The following is a 23326-nucleotide window of genomic DNA, read 5'->3' as shown; positions in this document are numbered from 1 at the left end:
ATGAAGAAATGCTCTTCTGGTCCAGCCTCTGACAGATCCGCCAACCCTGAAACAAAACAACGGGGAAATTCACCCCCTGTAATTAGGATTTTATCGTTTTATTACTGCCCACCTACAGGTCTCACAGAGACAAAGTGTTCAAACACTTCCTTAATTTCCCATTCTTTTCCAGAGTCTCCTTTCCTCTCTCTCTGGGTGACGTTTCCTTTCCCTAAACGAGAAAATAGCAAAACGCTTACTTTTCCAGACCTCATTCCTTTCCTGAGTTCTAACTCCTCCTCCCTTGGTGTCACAAACCTTGTGACGCCCAGTCTCCCCATACCCTCAGCACTCCGTAAACGGTCAGTGTTTCATTTCATTCTGCAAAGGTGGTATTGAAGGCATAAATGACTCGCCCCTCCCGTGGCTTGCCACTCACTGTGAATTATCTGCAAAAGAATTTTTCAGTGCCAAGCGGGGAATTAGAGACCCTCTGTGCATTGCTTGAAGACGGATCTCCCAGCCAGCTGAGGTGAGAGAGTAGTGGTTTCCTCTAGGCCTCTGGGCCATCCCCTCAGTACTCTGCACACCTTAGTTAATCTTGACATCCAGGAACCCATTTGAAGCAAGCCCAGTGAAGGATGCCGTCCGTACCTTCCTGTCTAGTTGGATGGTTGCAGCCCGGGGCACGTCTGTGACTTGCACATAACTGAGACGTGTCATATCCAGAGGGGAAGCTTTGTACTCTCAATTCTACCTTATTCTCATCAGACCCTCCTGGCGGTATGAATCAGTTCAGGTGTCGGGCCTGATAAGAATCCCTCATCTTTGGCAGTTTGGGGAGTTCCTCTTGGAGATAGTCCTTCTGTCAAACCAGGAGAAGTTCGGATCAAGTTAGTCCTTTAGATCTGCTGGTACTTTCTGATCTGTGTTGTACATGGTGGGATTATTTGTGCTTAACCTCACTTTTACCTAAATTGTCTGAATATGTGAAGAAAGAAAGAAATTAATGTAACAGGCTAGGGAGGGAAAGGACTAAATTAGTCATGCGGTTACTAAATCCACCTCCTGTAGGCACAGAATACATGCTGTGTAGCCTTGGTCAGAACATACTCTTTTGAGTGAGGGCACGCATGATGTTTTGGATGAACACACCAAGATCCCATTTCCCTGAAATGAGTTTTGCAGGTCTGTAGAACCCCCAGGTTTTCCACCAGCTGTGGCCTGGAAGAGCAGCAAGCAGCGCATCATGGTCTGGCATCATGGTCTGCCAGCCGGGGCTATAAGCCTCAGATGCCTAACGGTCCCGCGAATGATAGGCTTGTATGCGAATCGGCGGTCAGGGACTATCATTCTTGTCACCTTTGATCTTCAGTGTCACTAACATTTGTTGACTTCTAGAGGGAGGAGTTAAGGTGGCCGGAAAGTAGGGGGACCAGGATTTCCCTTGTCCCTCAAACACAGCTGTATCAAGGTCAGATCCCTTGGAACACCCAGGAAATCAAGCTGCAGAGTGGCGGAAGGATCTCCACAGGTGGAGGGAGACAGCCAGTTGACTTGCAGAGGAAGTAGAGGTAAAGGAGGGGGGGCTCCCCTTCACCCCTCAGTCACAACCCAAATGCCCCCTCAAGAGTACATACTGCCCCCCTGTTAAGAACCACCTTTAAATGTTAGAGTTGGATTCTTTGCCAATTAATTTACATATAAAGTTAGACTCTTCGGAAATTATTTAGAAAACCATGTTGGGAATAGGCAGTTTTTTAATCTAGTTCCTGGTGGTTTTAAAAATAAATGCACACATACGTATTTCTGTTTTGAATATGTACAGTGGTAATACTGTCTTTGTAGCTGATTTGATTCAAGCAACAGATAATCTTTTTGGTCCATGGTCTCAGCGTGGGTAGGGGAAGGACGCTGGACCATTACAGATCCTGAAATCAGGTTCTGCCTCTGCTGCTTGCCGTGTGGCCTTTGTCAGTGTGCGAACCTATTACCTGCCTTCCAGGCTTATTAAGGACAACGTGCCTGTGAATGTACTCTGTAAACTACAAAATGCTTTAAAGAAATAAAGCACCGTGGTATTAGGAAAACCCAAAATAGAGGCCATGGGCAGGACCTTTGAATAGGTCTGCTTTCCTGTCTTTGTCTTTTTCTTTTAGAACCCTGAGTATACCAGTGCTAACTTTCATAATTACCTACTGCTATTGGACTTAGGCTTTCTTTCTAGTTATTACATGAAAATTAAGGTCTCTATGTGATCAAGGTAGGGGGTTAGGACCCAGGGAATTGTTGATGGTTTTGATAAGGTGACCACGCATCCCAGTTTACTTGGGAGTTATTGTCCTGGCATAATGGCTTCCTGATAGGAATTATAGATTATATTGTCCCCCTAGATTTTGACCATACTAAGTTAGTATCAAACCCAAGTCATTCCAAGGAATGACCATATCCTGCCTTGCCAAACACCTCTTTCCTGTTAATGCCCTGCTGGAGCTAAACACACAAAGAGCAAACAGCAAAATGGAAACCATCATAAGGAGAGCAGCTTGGGGCTTCAGTTTATAGCCTGCTTCCTACATCTAGACCTTGTCACCAGCTGGCTGTCAAGCCTAGGACAGAGTAAGAGCATCTTGTGGGGACTACTCAGAATAGGCTTTGGTTTTCTTGTCTGTCTGGCATCATAGAGCAGAAGTAGAAATACCTGTGGAGGTTAGTATATGTATAAGCTATTAAGGGTTTAAATGACCCTGAGTAGACACGGCTCAGTCACCAGTCATGTTTGTGAGTCCTCCCTCCCTCCCTCCCTCTAGCAGGCAGGAGAGAATCAGGAGGGGGATAGGGAGGGGGGGCTTCTTCCAGTCTATACTTTGACCTCCATATAGGTCAGTCCACCTAATCAGCAGTTACAATCCCTACCTAGGTATTGTTGGCTTTCTGTGGTCACCTTGGAGAGGAAGGAAACACCCCTTTTCTCCATATGAACCTACCTCTGGACTAGATTTCCTTCTATTCTTTAGAAAGACCTAATGGCATTGTGCTTCAGAGTGTCCCTGGATGTTCGATACTCAAGTGCTTATTAATCCTCATGTCAGTAACACTTGACAGCTCTGTGGCCTTAGCAAGTCCCTTAACCTCTGTAAACAACAGAATAGCGAAGTCACTTGTATTTCATCTGTGGGAAGGGTGGCCCGGGAGAAGCCAGATCAGGACCTGACTGAGATCCTCTCATTCATAGGGGGGATTTATATCTATGGCTTTGCAGGGATGGCTTGAATATTAGGAACACATGCTGCCTGGGGTAGAGACGAGGCAACCCAGGTGCAAGCCCCATTCCCAGCCTTACATGGTACATTTCCCAGGCCCATCCACCTCTGCAGCATCATAGATGGGTAAGGGCTCTGACAGGCCCTGGAGGATGTGTCTTGTATCATGTCTTAGCTTGGGTGAGTCTCTGGTTTTCTCTACGCCTTCTTAACCATTTCATGCTGGGAATTATAGTAGCCCTCGCAGGGCCAGGGTGAGCACCCAGGAGCAGATAGTGGGACGGGAGGATGGGGAGAGGCCTGTAGGAGGAAGATGACACCACTGAGGAAGCTTGAGGAACAAGAGATGTGATAGTGGTACTGTTCTTGCTAATTGCCACCCTTTCTTTTGATGAACGTTATGTTATAAGTGAGGGGAGAGTTTTAGAGGCAGAGGTGGGTGAAGAGAAAGATTGCCCATCTAGCAGGGAAGGGGAACTTCAGGGATTAGGAAAACACAGGTGTGTATAGAGCATTTTATTCTTAGTTCCATCCTGTGTGGGTCTCCCCTCCAAACACTCAGTGAAATACTTCTCACTGATGTGTTTGGAGTTGGTTATTTTAGAGGTTTCACATGTGCTGTGAACTGTGTGCTTCAGGGGTGGTAAGGGTGAAACAGGATGACCATGGGGAGTGTAGTCATCTCTGGATTACATTGATTCCTTAAAGTGTAAACCTGAAATCAGTCAAATGTAGGTGACCGTGAACTCAGCTGCTGCTTAGGTAACAACATGGCCCCCGTGCCTTGATTTTATGGCCCAAATCAAACATCTGTAGCTCCCCTTTCAGAAGCAAGAACAAAGATGAACTCTGTTCTTCAAAATAACTGTAGATAACAGCTTGGCAAGGAAAACACGAAAGGGTAGCATGTGTGGCACATCTGTCATTGCTCACAATTCTAAAGTCGCATTCCAAGCTGTTGGGTTTGACTTGATTTAAATGGGGGGAAATAGGGGCAAGATCATACACCTCATCAAAGATGCATACACACATTCCCTGTGGTCGCATGGCTTTTGTTCATCTCACAGGATGCTGTGTCTGTTCTGGTGTTAAGACTTTTTACACTCTATGGAAAGATCTCCAGGGATTTTGAAAACAGGAAAGAGATTCCTTTCCCCTCTCTGCTGGTCTGCCTGCTTGGATTAGAAACAGTCTTGCTCAGAGGCAGAGGGAAGGGCACGGTAAATTCCTGGAAAATCTAGACAATCTTAGGGATTATATACATGACTTTGCTCTATCTTAGTCCTAGCAAGAATAAAAGGCTGGAAAGTATGTCCCATCTCTTACCAGTTTGCATCCACAGCATTTGGCAGAGGGCGGGGGTAAAAGGGAGTCGTAGGGCATTTCTGATGCCAGGTGGTATAAAGCCCCAGCCTTGCCTGGGAATGTCTGATAGGGGTTGGAAAAAACCAGCAGAAGTTGCCCTGAGAGGGACCTGTCATTTCTGCAGATTTGGCAACACCCAAGAACATCTTTGTCAACCCTGTGTCCCAATGTTTGCCAGATGAGATGAGGAGAACAGAATGTACTCACCTCTCAGGAGAGGAGAGTCTATTTGGAGCAAAAGGCTGAGGCATGAGCAATAATACAGAAATTCTGGCTTTTTTTTCTTTTTCTTTGCTATACTTACTTTTTCTATACTTCTGGCTTTTTTTTTTCCTTTTTTTTTTCTTTTCTTTTTTTTTTTTTTTTTTTTACTGCAAGAGGAAAAATAATTCCAAACCAAGATCTCACAAGTAGACAGGGCTGTGGGGCATGTGTGGTGGGTGAAAGGAGGCCTCAGGCCATTTGGAACGCTGCTTGCAGGTTGTCCAAACCCACTGGTGGTGGGCATGGGACTTAGAAACAAGACAAAAAGGGCTAGAGTTCTGGTGTTCTTCAAAGTAGTTTTGGGAGCCGACACGTTTGGTTTAGTCATCTCCTTGGAGCAAACCATCTGCATTGTTTTGATCATTATTCACAAGGTTTGGCCAGAGGTGACCTCCCACTGTTTTCAGACATCAAATATATTCTTAAAAGTTGGAGGCCACTGCAGGTATCCAAAAGGATGTATCAGAGGCTCAAAGACAATTTGAGAAAAAGTTTTGTCACTAGCAGCATAAATATTTTAGCATAAGCGGCTTGAGTTTTCATTTCAAATGTACCTTGTTGTCAAAGCAGCAGGAGGGTTGCCAGACTCTCCACTTTGGACAAACAAGAGGCAATGGGAACAAGGAGATCTTTGGAGAGCCCAGAAACCTGATGGGTCTTTCTCGCAGTCCGTTTCCTGGGATCTTTTCAAATACAGTATTTCTTCCAATCCAAAATACCAGTAATTACGTTAAGAAAGGGGGAAACAAACAAACACGGTAGCCTTTTTAGTCTGTATCCCGATTTTTACAATATTAAAATATCACAGAGTCTTTTCCCCGGAAGTGATGAACTCAAGTACCTGGCCCTCGCTGCCCTCGCTGATGTCGCAGTACAGATGTGAACCTCAGTCAGGACAGTCCAGAGAGCTTCGGACTGTAAATGATGGGAATACCAGCTAACACTGGCTTCAACAAAATCAGGCTTTGTTTTCTCGGTGTACCGAGAAGTCTGGCTCCGACAGCTGTCTGGGATTTGGTGGCTCAGTAACGTCAGGGGGAGGCTGCAGTTCTTGACGCCTTTTCCTCCTGTTCCCATACAAAGACTGAAAGGCGGCAAGGGCAGCACCAGCTGTGCCTCTTTATCAGGAAAAACGGGAGTGATGTAGACCACGGTCTTTGGGCAGAAATTTTGAAATCTGTCATGTGTCTAACCCTCAGGGCAGGGAAGGCTGGCGGAACCAAAGGGCATGTTATTCCAGCCAACCCGGAGGAGACCATTCAGGTAGGCGGGGCAGAGAACGCATATCCGGTTTGCCACCCGGAAGTCTCTTCCACGCAGTTCCTTCACTTACTAACTCTGTAAATGCAGACTAAGTCTTCAAACCTAGACTTCCATTCTGCGGGATGTATGGTAATCAGTGGCTTTGAGATTTAAAATCCATTCGTTGAAGTAACACTGTCTACTGAGGAAGCCAGTGCCGGCTGGTCCCTTTCAGCCTCCCACCCATCCCCCTACATCCTATGTGATCGCCAGAGATTCTTGCAGAAGCCTCTGGATAGAGCTGCAGCGGGTTCTGCTGTCTGCCATGACGCCCGGGCCTCTCGTGGACCTCCATCCTCAGGGCCTGCTTACGAGGCATGTCACGCCTCTCGCAGCCCTTGGCCCTCATTATGCCAGAACTTGGGTGAGCGCTGTGAGCGTGCGCAGCTGTCCTGCCCGCCCCGACCACTGTTCCCAGGAGGGCACGTGGGAGCTGGAGGGGTACCCAGGAAGGAGTCTGGGCACGGAATTTGAATTTTGTAGCCAGGGCTTCATGCACCTGCAGAGTCTGGGCATTTGGTGAGTTCACACCTTTTCTACCCCTCTTTCCTAGAATTGAATTTCCACTGAATGTCATGAATAATTCAGACCTGAGCCCGGAATCAGACAGCCTACATTTCAAAATTTGCCACTACCATTTCCTGGTCTTACCTTGGCCAGGTTACTCGCCCCTTCCTAGCTCTGGTTTCTGCAACTGTCAGACAGGGTTTGTGTTACTAGCACACATTGCTAGTACGGAGGAGGATGAACCACAAAAATGCTTTGCACATAATAAGTGCACAGTAAATATTCCCCATTATCAGCTTCTCCAGTTTCCATTCCTCCTCTATACCAGCATCTGTCTGGCTTTAAAATGCCCTGCTCTTCCTCTACGAGTGGACATCCCAGTCTTACATGGATTAGCTCAACATTCGGAGGAACAATTCCATCTCTGTCCTTACCTTGCTCTGTGATCCAGGGTGTATCACCCAGCACAGCAACTGTTTTCTCCTACAAAACGGAGAGCTGCCTTTTGAGTGTTGAAGCAGGAAACGAGGAATAGGAAGCTCTCTAATAGAAAAGGCAGCTTGAGTTCTAGATGGGCAGAGACGTGTGTGCGCATGTGTGCGCGTGTGTGTGCATGTGTGTGTGTGTGTGCATTTCAAGTCTTAGATCCTCAGCAGGTTGGTCACATTGCAATGTGTCACTTGTCTCCTTTGCTTAAAGATTCCCCTCCCCAACTTCTAGCTCTATGGGCCCTGCATACTCCCAACAGCTTCAGGGTTAGATGCCTTTTATGGGCTACTTTGATTAGTGTCCTAATAAGGATTTAATCACACTCTTAAACTGCCATGCGCCCACTGGCAAAGGCAGGCAGGGGAGTGCCTGACATTTATTAATAGTCTAGGCCAAGAAGATACTCAGAGTTTCAGGGCTGAAAGGTATTGTGTGTGTGTGTGTGTGTGTGTGTGTGTGTGTGTGTGTGCATGCGTGCGTGTGCAAGCACACATGCGTGAAGGGAGAGGGGCAAAAATAGCTCCTTGACTTCACAGGCACAATATATGTGTGCACACAGACTCACACATACATACTCACACACATACACTCACTGCACATGCAGGTACATTCCTGTACCTAGTGTATCCACATACTTGCACACATTCCCTTGCTGGGCCACTATATTCGTTCCTGAGAACATCTTTTTATAAGGAGCCAGTCACTGGATTAGGAGACCACCATACTTCAGTGGAACCTCATCTTAACCACACCAGCAGCAACTCTATTTCCAAATAAGGTCACTTTCTGAGGTACTAGGAGTTGGACTTTAACCTCGCTTTTGTGGGAGACCCAAACCAACCCATAACAGCCACTAAGATTGAGTATCATGTTTGCAGGGAGCAAACAGGTACAGTCACAAGAAAGAGCGGTGTGGTACAGGGAGGAGGTGGATTGAGTTGGACACATACCTGTGAGCAGGCCTTTGGGGAGTATGTTTGTGTGTTTATCAGATACCTAGAACGACACCTGAAATATGGAAGGGGCTGAATCGTTTCAGTCTCTCCTTTCTGTATATTACAAAATGGGGGGGGGGGGACACCTGGGTGGCTCAGTCAGTTGAATGTCTGACTCTTGGTTCTGGCTCAGGTCGTGATCTTGCAGTTTGTACGTTTGAGCCCCGCATCGGGCTCTGCGCAGACAGTGCAGACCTGCTTAGGATTATCTCTCTCTCTCCCCCTTTCTCTCTGCACCCTCCCCTCACTCGTGCACTCTAAATAGATAAACTTAACAAAGTTCTTTAAAGGTGTGCATGCATGCACATGTACACACACACACACACACACACACACACACACACACACACGTTTTAGATGTTCTCGCTCAATGGAGAGGTAACAAGTATATATCTCGGGTGAGTGGAAAGGGTCAGACTGCGGAATTGTGAAGTGTCTGCGATCATGAAGTATTTATTGAGAATGTGAACGCGAAACAAAGTGCAAAATATTCTACAAATGTTGGCTGTTATTGCTACATCTGTGTCTTTGTGTCCTTGTATCCATGAATTCTTACACAAGAGAGACCACATGCTCAGCATCTAGTCCCAGCCCTGTCCTTTTATGTTTGCTCTAATGGGCATTATGTGGGACAATGGGATCTTTTATCCAGGACCATGTCTGGCAAGAAGGGTCTCTTGTCTCGATATTCCAGCTACCCTACAGGTAGGTGCACATGCACACTTATTCGCGACCTGTGTCCCAGGTTCCTAGTCCATAAAATTCCATTTAGTGAACATGCATTGGGCACCTGCTGTATCCAAAACACCACTGGGCACTCCAGAAGGTCAGAGTGGGAGAGCATACTGCTAGTCCTCCAAGTTCACAAAGAGCCCAAATCCGCAAGGTGGGAAAGACTCCAAAAGGGACCCAAGAAGAGCTTGAAGGGACTGAAGTCAACATGAATTTCAGTCTTGGTAAGCAAGGACAGTTTCTGGAGTTGGTGGCATTTCAGACAGACCATGAATAGAACAGAATCTAGTAAACAGGGAGGAGCGGGGCAGCATTCAGGCCAAGTTCAGGGAGGTTTGGTCTGGCTGGAGCGTGAGACACATGATGGAAAATGATGGGCAGCTGTGGGCAAACCCTGTTTTTGAAAAGAGAAATGCAGCCAGATGGGCCCTTCAGCAAGGTTATGCTGGCAGGCACGTGCAGCAGGGATGGAGAGGGTGCAGGGAGAGCTGTTGGAAAGTCACTGAAAGACTGGGGAGAGAGTGAGGGTCCGAACCAGCCAGCCCCCAAGGAAGCAGGGAGGACAGTGGCCGAGAGGTGACCCCACCAGCAGCCATTAGGTGGTGGAAGTCCGTCTCTCCCCTCCCTCTAGGTTCCTGAGATTCCTGGGAAACCGAGGCCTGGTGTCAAGGGCACGTACCCAACCGCCCCCTTCTGTGCACTTGCCAGGCTGAGTTAGCTTGCCCCCCAGCCTGTTCCCTCTCCTCCTCTCAGCAAGCCACCTGGCTGCTCACTGTTCCACCTTGACACACCCGTCCCTCTCCCTCCTGCCTCAGCCACAACCCTCTCTGACCTTTCCCCGCCTTTCAGGAAAGTGCTCACAACCTGCCACCTCCTGTTTTCTGCGGCCTCCTGCAAAGCTCTGGTCTGTGTCACCTTTAGCCACCTTTACCTGTGGTCTGTGGAGCAGAATAAGCACAGGGCTGGCCCCGCCTTTGTGCACTCTGTCCTGTCTGGGGTCCTGTCCCCTGGGGCCCACACTTGGTGAGAAGTAGGGTAGGAACCACACAGCTGCTCAGTGGGGAGGCTTCAGGTAGGGCTACGCATCCCTGCCCTCCCTGCAGTGGTTTCCAAACTTTGCTCTACATTAGAAACACCCAACAAGCTTTAAGAACTCCCGTGGGGTGAATCCAAATTCAGGAACCAGGCATCATAGTGTATAAAGATCTCCAGCTGATTGCACATGTGGCCAAGTTTGGGCACCATCTCCTGGTGTTTCCCTCCTACTCTTGGCGGTGTTTGCCTCTAAACATCTGCCTGAAGGACACTGGCGGGAAGGTTGTCTCACTACTCCTTCCTATGTAGCTTGGAGGTCTTTGGCCTTGTGCATCTCAGAGCTGGAGGGCATGAGATAGGGACTCTTTGGCTCTTCCCCTCCTCACGTGTCCCTTTCTCTTCCCTTTCTCCCACCGAATTAAATCCTGGTCAGTGAGGCAAGAGCATTCTCCCCACCGCAGAGAATGAAACAAGCCCCTAAAGAAAGCAGAGGGGAGAGTACACGTCAAGTCCCTGCCTTGGGTATGTCTGTTCTGACTTATTCAGAGTCATATAATAAAGGGAGGTTGAGGTTCCCCCCACCAAGCCAACCTCTACTTCAATATTCTCTTCCTCTTCCAGTCCCCCAGCAATGGTTTTCTTTCTTAAGCATTATAACCCTTCCCTCAAATGAAAGCCTAGGCAGAAGCTTCACACATGTGACAGGTAGCGGTGGGGCTGTTCTGGATGAGAAGAGTTGGGGGGGGGGATGGGTGGTCAGGCAGGGTACCCCAGGCCCATCCACTGGGCAGTCTGGTAGCCTCCATGTAGTGGGGAGATCATTGGATGAGGAGAGGGGCACCTGGGCCTGGGGGTAGCTCCACAAGTCACACAGTCCCTGTTGGCCCCACGTTTCTTATCTGTAAACTCAGAATGGAAGGTGGGTGAGGGAACTCGCCCTCCATACACACACACACACACACACACACACACACACACACGAACCAGAGGAGCTCCCTCTCTGTTTTCTTTACTGCGGATACATGTAAGATATTGTCTGATCATAGAGCTCCATGACTTTAAAAAGTTCATAAACACTGGACTACCTGAAGGCTTGAAGGATACTTCCTGGTTGATTTCATTCCTTTCTTCCACAAATACTTAGGGAGAATTCCTTACCAAGTGCCAGGCACTGTTCTAGGCACATTGGGAAATAAAACTGACAAATATCAAAGATGGAGCACACCCACCATTCTCAGAGAGCCACTGGGGCTTTGAAACAAAGTAACAGAATTCTCCCCTGTTAAAATTCAACACTTTTGCCACATGAAATTTTCCTGATTGTCACCCCATTTCCATACAATAAGAAGTCACAGGGCCATGTAAAAGATACAGATGCAGAGAGCTAGGGACTTTTCCTTATAATCTCACAGTGAATCTGTAAGGCAGGCAAAGCTGAAACTCTGAAGCCATCTCCTGGTGTAAGTCAAAGTGTCTGACAAGGATAACCCCATCTTCCTGCCCTCCTCTTAGCTATACTCACTCCTTGTCTCTCAGCCATGTCCTTTTCATGCCATGGTACCAAAAAGCACAAACACCTACAGGAAGCAACTGAGTAGAGAGTTCAAGGGCATTTCTAGGACATCTCCATCTTTATTCCTGAGAAGTCTCACACGACAGGCCATCCAGAGGAGGAACCCTGCAGCCCCCCTTCTTCCTTACAATATTATGGCGAAATGATGCTAACTCCCATTAGGGTAGTGGTGAGGGCACAGAGAAACAGAGGGGCCTAATGTGTTTTCTAGAATGAATGTTCACTCCTGGGAGGTTTAAAAGACTCCAAGCGTTCCTCCCTCCATTCATTGGCTCCTTTTCTGAAAGTACACCTATCTCCTTCTAGCTCAAGGCTTTGGTCCTTGTTAAAATGGAGATGCTCCTAATAAAGGTAATAGTTTAAACTGTTATCAGCTATTTATACCTTGGTGTGAATGAAAGATCCAAAGTATATTTTGTTTCAGGGATTGTAGAACACTGGGAGCTCAGATGTGGGGGAAGAACTGATACAGAAACAGACACAGAATTTTTGCAGACCAAAGGCAACAGGTTGCTCTATGTTGTGAGGATGCAAATTGGTACCTACTATGGCTTCATTCAAGTGAGAAGCCCAAATTGGATCTCATTCTGATATTCTAGGACACAAAAAAGACAGAAGTTTCGTGTCTCTGCCCCAGAAACAGTGGGGTTCCTTCTTGGAGTCTGAGACTTACCTTGTCTGGATTCTGACATAGAGATAAGCAAACCATTATCACAGGTAGTCGGGGACCAGAGTAGCAGTGTCACTTATGACCAGGAAAGCACCAACACCCCCCCCCCCAACACACACACACAAATGCAGGGCTTCTGGTGCCATGGGCTGAAGAGCTGTGCTTGGTCTTGAGGCCTTACTTCACAGTAGCTGGCAGAACCGAGAGTGATAAGATCATCCCTGGATGCAGATGGAAAATGGGGAGTTCACTGTCCCTGAGCACAGGGGTCAAGAAAGGAGAAGGTGAAACCCTCTTTCAAACTCCTAACACGCTCTGCTCCTGGGAGGAGAAGAAAAATCCACTTCTCAGGAAACGGTCCCCCTGCCCCACCTGGGGAATTTGAGGATCAGATGCCTCTGCTTAATTAGAGTGGGCTTCTGGGGACGGAGGCTCCGCAGGGAACATAAAACAGAGGAAGGTGATAGGACTGACCCACGAAAACCCTGCTCTCTTTCAGGCATCGGTCGGAAATGAAGGGCTGGAAGACACTCCAGCTCATTGCTCTCCGGCCCTGAGATGACACCTCCCTCCCCAGTCAAAGTTTTCATTAATCATGCCACCAGATGGGCTGTCATGGGCCCCAGCAGCCAGGGTAATGAACTCATTTATTATCGGGCTCCATCAGCAGGAGGCCATCCAGGCTTCTGGGAAAAGAAGAGAAGCCCTTGACGTCGGAGCCCACGACACAGTTGGGGGGAAATGTCTGGAAATGCTTTGGTTACAGACCATCCGCTGGCCCTTAAGAAGGAAGGAAAAGGGTAGCATGGACGGGGATTGTGTCTCTGGCTGGAGCAAAAGGCCTGGGGAGCATGGTGCTTTAGGTGGCCCGAGAGGTGAGCCTGGTCCTCAGGTACCCCCTCCACCCACCTGACTCATGAAGTTAGCTTGCCGTGGGATAGCCATGGCATGTCTGTTTAAGCAGGGGCATGACAAGATGCTTGGACATAGCAGTTCTCAGAGATCCAGGGTCATGTCCTGTAGACGACTTGCTGGATTTTACGTTCTGGGTTGTCTTACTCATTCTCCCTCGTGCCCATGCTGTGTTATGTGGGGCAAGTGTTTAATGGTATTGAATTAACGGAAGGATGGATTAATGAATACACAAGTATGGAGAGCCCAGCATGGAAGCTACCACTATGGAAGAAAAGCTTCTCTTGAGCCCAGTTCAGGTCTGGGATTTGAAGAAGTGCCTCATTCAGAGCCTGGATCTTATAGATCCAGCCCATGGCGAGTTTGGGAGATAACAGTGTACCTCTGACAGGACTGAGGTGGACAGAACACACAAGTGTGGCCACGAGGCCAAGGAATGGGCACAGAGTGTCACAGCCAGAAGGAACAGTAGAGGACACCTGGTCTGTCCCCTCCCTGGCTGAGGAGCCTGAGAAGGGTAGAGGGTTTGCCTGACTGAGGCCACTCAGGTAGTTGGTGGCACTGGTGTGCCTGGACCCAGGTCCCCAGGCTTCCTGAACACTCTCTGCAACCTGCTCACTGGGGCCCAGTTGACCTTGGTCACTTACTACACTTATCCTGCCCTTTGTGTTGGCATTTGTGTTTTGTCTGCAGAGCAGAATCCCTCTTTTCTCCTTCCAGAGTTTGTGTGTGGGAGAACACCCTTGCCCAGCCCCTCTTTCCCTGATGTCCCTGAACTGTGAGGGTGCAGTTAAGCAGGGAGCCAGGCCACTGCCTTGCACATGTCTGCACGTGGGAACAGGCTCGGGCCTTGTCATTTGTGCAAAGGGTCTGGGTGTCTCTGTACTCTGGGGTACACATCTCACTCTTTGTTAAGCACTACGGGGAGGAAACAGGGACTGTTTTGTTGGGTCTGTTTCCTTGCTGATTATCATGAATATTTAGTGGTGTGGAAAGGCAATGAAGTGCCTTAGTCCCTGCTATGAAATCAAACTCTCTAAAATAAGTCTTTGGGGCACCTGGGTGGCTAAGTTGGCTAAGCATCTGACTCATGGTTTTGGCTCAGGTCATGATCTCACAGTTTGGCAGGATCAAGTCCCACATCGGGCTCTCGTGCTGACCGAGCCTGTTTGGGATTCTCCCTGTCTCTGCCCCTCCCCTGCTTGCATGCTCTCTCTCTCTCTCTCTCTCTCTCTCTCTCTCTCTCTCTCTCTCTCAAAATAAATCAATAAACTCAAAAATAAATAGCTAGATAGAGAAATAAATAAATAAAAATAAAAGAAGCCTTTCCCGGAGTTGGCATCTGTGGCGGTGGTGCTAACGGAGAAGACAATAAGGATTTTGCTATGCCTCCTGTGTGGCAGTCAGATGAAGTGGTACAGCGGTGTGACCTGCTGGGAAGCTGGTCTGCATTGTCAGTGCTGGCACCCACCAACCCCAGCTGCACCAGGTACTGATGGAAGCACCTGTACGCTTCAGTATTCCCACATGGGAGGATGAGGCGCAGGGACACCACGTTCACACAGGTAGTGAGGGGTGGAAGCCAGGTTTGGTTCGGGTAGCCTGGCTCCCAACCATGTGCTCTCAGCCCCTTCACTGCATGGTCTTCTTAGGAAGACAACTCAATGAGGCAGTGCGGCTGTTTCCCCAGCTCCCAGCAAAGGAGAAACGGGCCACTGTGGTTTTTAAGGTCAGCCTCCTCAGCAGTGTGTTCACATACTCAAATTGCATCGCTGGAGAACAGAGCAAATGCTCAGTATTTCGAAGACTGGCAAGAAGCTTGGGTTTCGCAGGTTCTGCAGGGATGGATGCTTGAATCGACCGTGGCACATCGCCTTTGGAGAGGAGAGTGGCTGTGTGTGTGGCTGAAGGGCTAGACCCTGGGACCAGGCAGGTGTTGCAAGGTGCTGGGGGTGGGGTGGGGGTGGGGGGTAAAAGGGTAAAGCTGTGAGTCTTAGGAAACACACAACCTGCCCGTGTGTGGTCTGGCTTGCAGGGACATGGGTACAGAAGGAGAGGTCTCCACAGTCAGAGCGATGGCAAACGTGTGATGATAAATGAAAACTCTAATCTTCTTCAGGGCCAGGGATTGGTGGTGGGAGGGAGTGGTGAGGACGGTGGCCAATGATGGCACATGCCCCTTCTGAAAGGGACAGCTGCTACTCAGCGATAGTCATGTGGGAATATGGACTGTCATATTTTTTTCTGAGACAAACTAGAAATCTTTTTGTGTTTTGTGTGAAAAGTTTTTAATGTGATTTTTTAAATGTGGCCTCAAAAGTTTGAAATTTTTAAGTTCACATGCTGCCCCTGAGCTGTGGCTTGAAAAATCCACAGTGGAGGATGGTGTCCTGTGGTGTTCGCTTGGGTCAGCTTCAGTGTGAACCAACCACTGGGGGAGGCCCAGCGCTCCACCAGGCCCTGCATGGCACACGGGGGTGGCTGTGGAGCCAGGAACATGTTCTTTTAGAACTCTGCAAGTCACAGGGACCAAGAGGACCCCAAAAGGCTGACACTGAATTGCAGCCTATTAGCTTATGGTGGCTTTAATCTAAATTGGAGGAATCAAAGGGCATTGACTGTTCTTGGTATCCTGAGTGAGAGAGAGCAAGCGATTCATACCACCTTCAATAGTTTTCTTTTATCCCTCACAATGGCCCTGAGAGCTAAAGGCAACCACATGCTGTTAACAGATTCAGATGGGCTAACTGTCCCCAAGGGACACAGTAAATGAAATAGTAAATACATGCCCAAGTACATGGAGTCAGAGGGACCAGGTTCCTTGGCTCAGCACTCAGGAGCCATATGGTTTGGAGCAACGTATAGTTTCTGGGCCTCCATTTCATCGTCTCTGTGACGCAGTACCTATGAGCTGTGTTGTAGGATGGAATTATTTAGTGCGTGGGAGGTACTTAGTCCCATGTCTGTCTCCTAACAAGAACCCAATGAATGTTAGCCACAACTCTTTCCAAGTGCAGGTCTTCAGTGTCAAAGCCTATGTGGCCATCATCTGAGGTGTGCCACGAGAGTAAGACGCCTACTGGATTTCAAGTGTCAGGATGAAAATGAGAACATAAAATGTCTCATTAGTACTTTGTATATTGATTACATGTTGAAAGGATAATACCTTGGCTCTAGTGAGTTAACTAAAACATATCATTAAAATTAATTTTACCTGTTTCCTCTAACTCTTTTCATATGGCTACTAGAAAGCTTAAAATTACTTATGTGCCAAGGGAAACAAAAGCAAAAAAATGAAAGATCGGGATCTCATCAAGATGAAAAGCTTTGCACAGCAAAGGAAACAATCAACAGAACTAAAAGGCAACTGACGGAATGGGAAAAGATATTTGCAAATGCCATATCAGATAAAGGGTTAGTATCAAAAATCTATGAAGAATTTATCAAACTCAATGCCCAAAAAACAAATTATCCAGTGAAGAAATGGGCAGAAGACATGAATAGAGACTTTTCCAAAGAAGACATCCAGATGGCTAACAGACCCATGAAAAGATGCTCAACCTCACTCATCATCAGGGAAATACACATCAAAACTGCAATGAGATAGCACGTCACACATGTCAGAATGGCTAAAATTAACAACTCAGGAAAAAACAGATGTTGGTGAGGGTGTGGAGGAAGGGGAACACTTGTGCACTGTTGGTGGGAATGCAAACTGGTGCAGCCACTCTAGAAAACAGTGTGGAGATTCCTCAAAAAATTAAAAGTAGAACTACCCCACGACCCAACAATTGCACTAGATATTTATCCAAAGGATACAAAAATGCTGATTTGAAGGGGCACATGCACCCCAATGTTAATAGCAGCACTATCAACAATAGCCAAATTATGCAAAGAACTCAAATGTCCATCAACTGATGAATAGATAAAGAAGATGTGGTATGTATATACAAAGGAGTATTACTCGGCAATCAAAGAGAATGAAATCTTGCCGTTTGCATCAATGTAGATGGAACTAGAGTGTATTATGCTAGGTGAAATAAGTTAGAGAAAGACAAATATATGATCTCACTCATCTGTAGAATTTAAGAAACAAAACAGATGAACATAATGGGAAGGAAAGGAAAAAATAAGATGAAAACAGAAAGGGAAGCAGACCACAAGAGACTCTTAAATACAGAGAACAAACTGAGGGTTGCTGAGAGGGAGTGGGTGGGAGAATGGACTAAATGGGCGATGGGCATTAAAGAGGGCACTTGCTGGGATGAGCACTAGGTGTTATATGGAAGTGATGAATCACTGGATTCTACTCCTGAAACCAATGCTACACGGTATGTTAACTAACCTGAATTTAAATAAATAGATTTTAAAAAATAGAATAAAATTACATATATGGCTCACATTAAATTTCTGCTGCATAGCATCAGTCTGGAGCCTAGAAAAATGTCTGACTCAGAGTAGGCCCTCAAGAAATGTGTGTCAAATGGATGAATGAACAAAAGATTTCTGCAGATTTCTCAGCTGTCATTCATCATTAGGCCCTCCCACTCCCACACCCCATGCAATAGGCAACAAGGCCTTGAGAAGAACACACACCCAGTAAATGGCAGAGCAGTGTGGAACCAGAATGGGCATTTAAACACTACCTTTTTGGCCAGTGAACCCCTGGGTCTTTTTAAGCATGTCTTCATAAAGGCAAGTGGAAATTCTCAGGATGAGGCAGAATAAGTGGTTACATGGATACTATCAAAAAAATGAGCTCTCAGAAGACCATGCCATCCCTTCCTCTGAATCCGTGACCACAAATTAAGGTCAGGCCTACCCCAGCCATTCACCCCTCTAAGAAGCATTGAGCTTACAGGCCTTGAAGACAGAAATCAACAGTACTCTCACTTGGGGCATTTTGTCATGTCTTTAAGTAAAAAGGCCTTAGGGTGTCCTTGTAATAGTGATAATGGAATTGAAAAAAGCCAAAAAAGAGTTGGCAATAGCTCCTTGGAAGTCTCTGAAATCGTTAATATTATTGATCCAGAGAGGCTGCCAGTTGGCATTTGCTGGATTGTTTCTTTGTAATACACACACACACATACACGCCACACATAATGCACCACCACTGCCACCACCACCACCATCACCACCAAAGTGCAGAGTCAGGTCCCAGGGAGCCATGTGCTAGTCAGTAAAAGATTTTTAACAATACACTGAGAGTCAATTAAATTCAAGTGTGAAGTGGTTCTATGATGTCATAAATACTTGCAGAGAGAAAGGCCGAGAAAGGCAAGTGGCAGAGCCAAATTAGGACCAGGGTATACAAGAATGATGGAAATTAATGAAAAATGTAAGGCAGGATTTTTTTTTTTTTCAGTGTAACTCAGTTTCTGAAATGACCATGAGTCTCTCTGTCCTATTTCTTCTTAAGATCTCAGAGCTCTTCACCAGTCACATGCATGTACTCAAGCCCTGGAAGGGCATGTGGGTGACCAGAAGCTGGTCTTTCCATTGAGTAGACAGGGTCAATGCTGGCCTGAGAACTCAGAGCACAGCTAGAGGAGAACTAGAAACCAGGCCTTGTGAAGTCACAGACACCAACTGAACCACAGGTCTCTATGCCTGCTCTTCTCCAGACTCTTGGAGATGCGAAAGGAGGGTAGGCGCTTCTTTCTCACTCTTGAGGATGTGAGAGTTGGTGAAAATGATAGAACAGAAACACCTCATATGCAAGGGAACTCAGACCAAAGCAAGTCAACAACTAATCACAACTGGACAGAAGGCAGAAAGTAACAGGGACAGCTGGAAACGTGGCTTCTAGCAGGAAGTATACCTGGGTTTTCAAGGTGGGAGAGGATGTTTTTTTGACTATTGTTTGACTAGAAAGAAAATGGAGCCTTTTCATTTGGGGGGAGGCACTTGAGACCTAGAGACCCCACGTCCCAGCTGATTGTCCTTGCCAGGACCAAACAGAGCACCTGGATGGGGAATGTCTTTGAAGTTGCTTTTTAGACTTAGTTTTATGCAAAATGGTAACAGAGGTTGGAAAGATGGAGGTAGATTGGAGTAGAAATCATCCTTTTGCTCATGGCTGTTATTGGGGGCCTTGTCATCTTGCTTACTCAGCGACGTTTTTAAAAACAAACAAACATGGGGCGCCTGGGTGGCTCAGTCAGTTGAGCGTCCAACTTCGGCTCAGGTCGTGATCTCACGGTCCATGAGTTCGAGCCCCGTGTCGGACTCTGTGCTGACAGCACAGAGCCTGGAGCCTGTTTCAGATTCTGTGTGTGTGTGTGTGTCTCTCTCTCTCTCTCTCTCTCTGACCCTCCCCCCATTCATGCTCTGTCTCTCTCTGTCTCAAAAATAAATAAACGTTAAAAAAAAATTAAAAAACAAACAAACAAACAAACTGAATCTACTGTTCTCAGGACTCCCATCACCATGTTTTCCCGGAGCCAGGAGGTGGGGGGCGGGGTGATCAGCTGTGGAAGCTGGATTTGGCCTGCTCCCTGAAAACGTCTACCTGCTGAGAGCTCCAGTTGTCTCCCTGCCATCATGATGAACGTGACACAGACAGCAAAAGTGGGGCAAGTGGAAGAATGGATGGAAATAAATGCACTGAAGCAACCTGTGAGAAGCCAGCAAACAAGACTACATCAGCAGTGAAAGTCAATGAGGCGCACGCCATCTGGCCCTGAAAATGAATGGAGCGAAGAAGGATGGACTCGCCTCCTGGGGGCTTCGTGCTTCAGCCGAGAGGGGAGTCGCATGACCACCTGCCTAGACTAGCCTGGGGTGGGGGGCAAGTGTTCACGCGTTTCCACAGAGCAGGACGCTGGGGAGAGACTTTTTCTGCATGATAATATATCAGGGCATATTTTCACCTAATAGAGACCGTTCAGCGGGAAGGAATTGGAGTAGCCGCTCCATTTCCATCTCCACACAGAGCAGAATTCAGGGATTTGAAGACAGTGGAGCTGTCCGTGAGAAAGGGACAGCTGGCTTGCACCTGACTGCTTATGTTCACTCATTGGTTCCTACATTCATCCACCCTTCCATTCATTCATCCCTCTTTTCCTCTCCTTTTCCACCCGTCCTTGGTACATCATCACTTAGTACGTCACGCCCGACCGCCAGGGCCTCCTCTCTGGCCTGCCTCTGCTGCGCTGTCCTGCAAGTGGCGGCCAGAGCCTCTTCGCAAGCCCCGGTCTGCTCTGATACCCCCTGATCTTCCGTGACTCCCCATTGCTCACATGAGGCACCCCCATGAGGGAACTGCTGCCACCCAGCCGACCTCACCTCCTGCTAGCCCTCCCTCCCCACACCCCAGCTGACGCCGCATTCATGCCCAACTGGCACAGACCACTGATGAGCCGCACTGTTTCATCCTTTGGTGTCTTTGCTTGTGCAGATCCATCATCCTGGAGCATTTTCCCTTTTGTCTTCTCCCACATTTCCTCACTCTATGCCTGCTGACACTTAAATATAAAGAAAATGTGTCAGTCATGTGTCCTGTGGCAGGGAGCATGACTGAAATGCCCCCTGCAGCCGCCCTCCTGGGTCTGCTACCACATTCATGCCAAGGCCATGATTCCTATGGGCTGCTCCCAGCCAATGGCTGGGCACGGTGGGTCACCAAAGCAGCCCCATCCAACGAGATATGAGATTCCTCCAGTGGTCTGGCCAAACCTTTCTTGGAACTACGCAGAAGGAGACTCTTCCTACCCTTTCCTCCTTTTTCCACGGGTGCTAAGCCTGCACCGTGGTCTGAGGGCTCTTCCTCAGACCTTCCTCTGCTCCCTGCACCAATGAATCCTGTGACTCTCTAACCCTCTTTTTGCATGGACCTGAACTAACATACCAAGTTAGTATCACCTCTCTTCTTGAAGACTTTCCTAACCTCACTCAGGTAGTATTGAGCCTTCTCTCCCTCACACCCTCCTCTCCATTTTGTACACACTTTTCGTGGTTGCACCGATAACTCTTCCCTATAATTATCTCTTACGTGGCTGTCTTCTCCCAGACCGGGACTCCAGGAGGCCAATGGGTTCACTGTCTTATTTGTCTTATTAACATCACTGCCTAGTACAATGCCTGTTATGTTCAGAGGCACCATAAAGGTCTATGAAATGAATAAATGATTGATCTATCTATTCAATGATCAGTTCCCATTGTCCTACAGCATGCAGAAGGTGCTGAGGGTAGAGAGATTAATGCATCAGAATCCCTGCCTTTAAGGCACTCTCAGGGTGGCTGATAGGATTAGCATTCAGATCACTGTTTTCTAAGCAAGAATGGAGTAGCTGCTATCAGAATGGTACACACAAAATGAAATAAGAACCCAGAGGATGCCATGGTCGATTCTCATGGGTGGGAAAGGAAAGAGGAGGCAGCAGGAGAGGCTTCCTACAGAAAGCAGCATTCGGCCTGGGCCATGTGCGATCTGTAGGAATCATGCCCAAAGAGTATGAGAGGAAGGGCCTTCCAGGCCAGAGAGACTGTATAAATCAAGGGCACAGAAGGGTGCTATGATGAGGGCTATTTTGTTAATTATGAAAATTTTATAATTTTATTATGAAAATGTTCAACTACATACAAAATGAACATGCCTCATTTGTTGTGTCTCCCCTTCTTGGTGGTGTTGCTGCTGGAGAACTCTTTGTTTATTTGATGTTTGTTGGTTTTTTCTGCCTGATTCCCTAGGGTCTCCATCTGCCTCAGACCCCAGGAAGCAGCCCTTACCTGGTTTGTTTCCAGTTTCTCCACATTGCCAGTCTCCTTGACTGACTTTCCCAAGTCACATCTGGCAGGCTCTGAGGCCAGGACTGGCACCCGGGAGGCTTTAGGCATTTGGCTGGACAGGTGGGAGCCTTCTGTGACGATCCCCAGCTGACATGTCTCCAGGGCAGAGGACTGGCTGGCTCCTGTTAACAGAGCCCAGTGGCTCCCAAGGGCTGGAACCTGGAGTGGGCATGGGGAAGGGGCTCTGGCATCATACATTCTGTCCACCATCATGTGCTATTAGAGGGCATAGTTTGGCTGCTTCTTGAAAACTCTTGGCTGGGGAGGATTTGGAAGGTGGGAATAGAGAAGTAGGAGAGAGAAAGGGAAAGAACCAACCACCAACAGCCTGGATGATTCTGGTTCTGCTGGCCAGCTTTGTCTGCAGCTTCGTTTGGCTAGGCCGGCAGGAGGCCACTCTCCAAGTCGCCTGGCTAGATGCACTCAGTGCCTCTCAGCCAGGCAGGCTCTTCTCACTCGTGTGTGCTGGCAGTAAGGGCTCAAGACCTCTGGGAGCTGCAGAGGCCTGCCTCTCCAGAAAACCTCTGGTCTGGAGGCCCATGGCCAAAGTGAGGTTGGGGGAGGCCACTCCTGAACTCAGCTTGAGATCCTCCTTCCTTCCCTTGGCCTCCATTGGATCAATAAATAAACTCTCAATTGCAAATTTCCTTGCTCTCAGACTTTCCTTATCATAGAACCATAGAAACACAGAAACTTGGAAGCCCCAGGGACTCCTCTACCCCACACCCCTGCAGGGGCAGCCCCTCCTCCAAAACAAAGTTCTCAGGAAAGACAAGCAAGAATTTCCTCCAATGACAAGGCACCTGTTTTCTAGAAGCTTCCAATCTTTGTTTTCAGTGGTTACTTGAAATTTCACAATGTGTACCATAAGTTAAAAAATTACACAAGTATTACATGAACTCATCCCTATTATAAAGACGGGAACAACACAAATGGAGGGAAAGTTTGCTCTTCACGTTCCCCAACCTCATCCTCTCCCACAAACAAATGACTCTAATCAGTTTGGTGGCATCCCTTCCATACTCTTTTGGAATATGGCATTTTTAAATTGAAATAAGGGTGATGTTCTTTTTTTGGTTCATCTACACATATGTGATTGTTGTATCTGTCGCCTTGCAGATTATATTTTCTGGTTAACAACATGGCTTTGGACTCTGTCCCTGTCAGTCCTTCAAGGTCTATGACATTCTCTCTGATGCAGCTGGAGTATCTCACACTCCATCACTCCCATATTGATAGACACTTAGTTTTTTTTCTGATTTGTTTCATTATTACAATGATATAACTCTGATCCTCATTTCCCAAGCTCCTTGAGAAGGCAACATCTGCTACTCTCTAGGAGAATTCCAAAGAAATAGAATCCCTGGGTTGAAGGGTATGTGCATTTAAAATTCAATAGAATGCTACCAAATGGCCCCCCAAGGCAGCACACTAATTTATCTGCTTATCC

At 47.5% G+C, this 23326-nt stretch overlaps 1 protein-coding gene across 1 annotated transcript in view; it reads left to right on the top strand.

Moving 5' to 3' along the window:
- XRCC5 (X-ray repair cross complementing 5) overlaps positions 1 to 23326 on the top strand; it is a 130033-nt gene that overhangs the window by 90101 nt on the left and 16606 nt on the right. The gene's annotated exons all lie outside the window — the stretch shown is intronic.

The sequence above is a fragment of the Panthera pardus genome, unplaced genomic scaffold (assembly GCF_024362965.1).
Source record: "Panthera pardus isolate Hobbes unplaced genomic scaffold, ASM2436296v1 HiC_scaffold_10, whole genome shotgun sequence".
Lineage (NCBI taxonomy): Eukaryota > Metazoa > Chordata > Mammalia > Carnivora > Felidae > Panthera > Panthera pardus.
The sequence above is the reverse complement of the archived record's forward strand: the minus strand, read 5'-3'. Positions and strand labels throughout refer to the sequence as shown.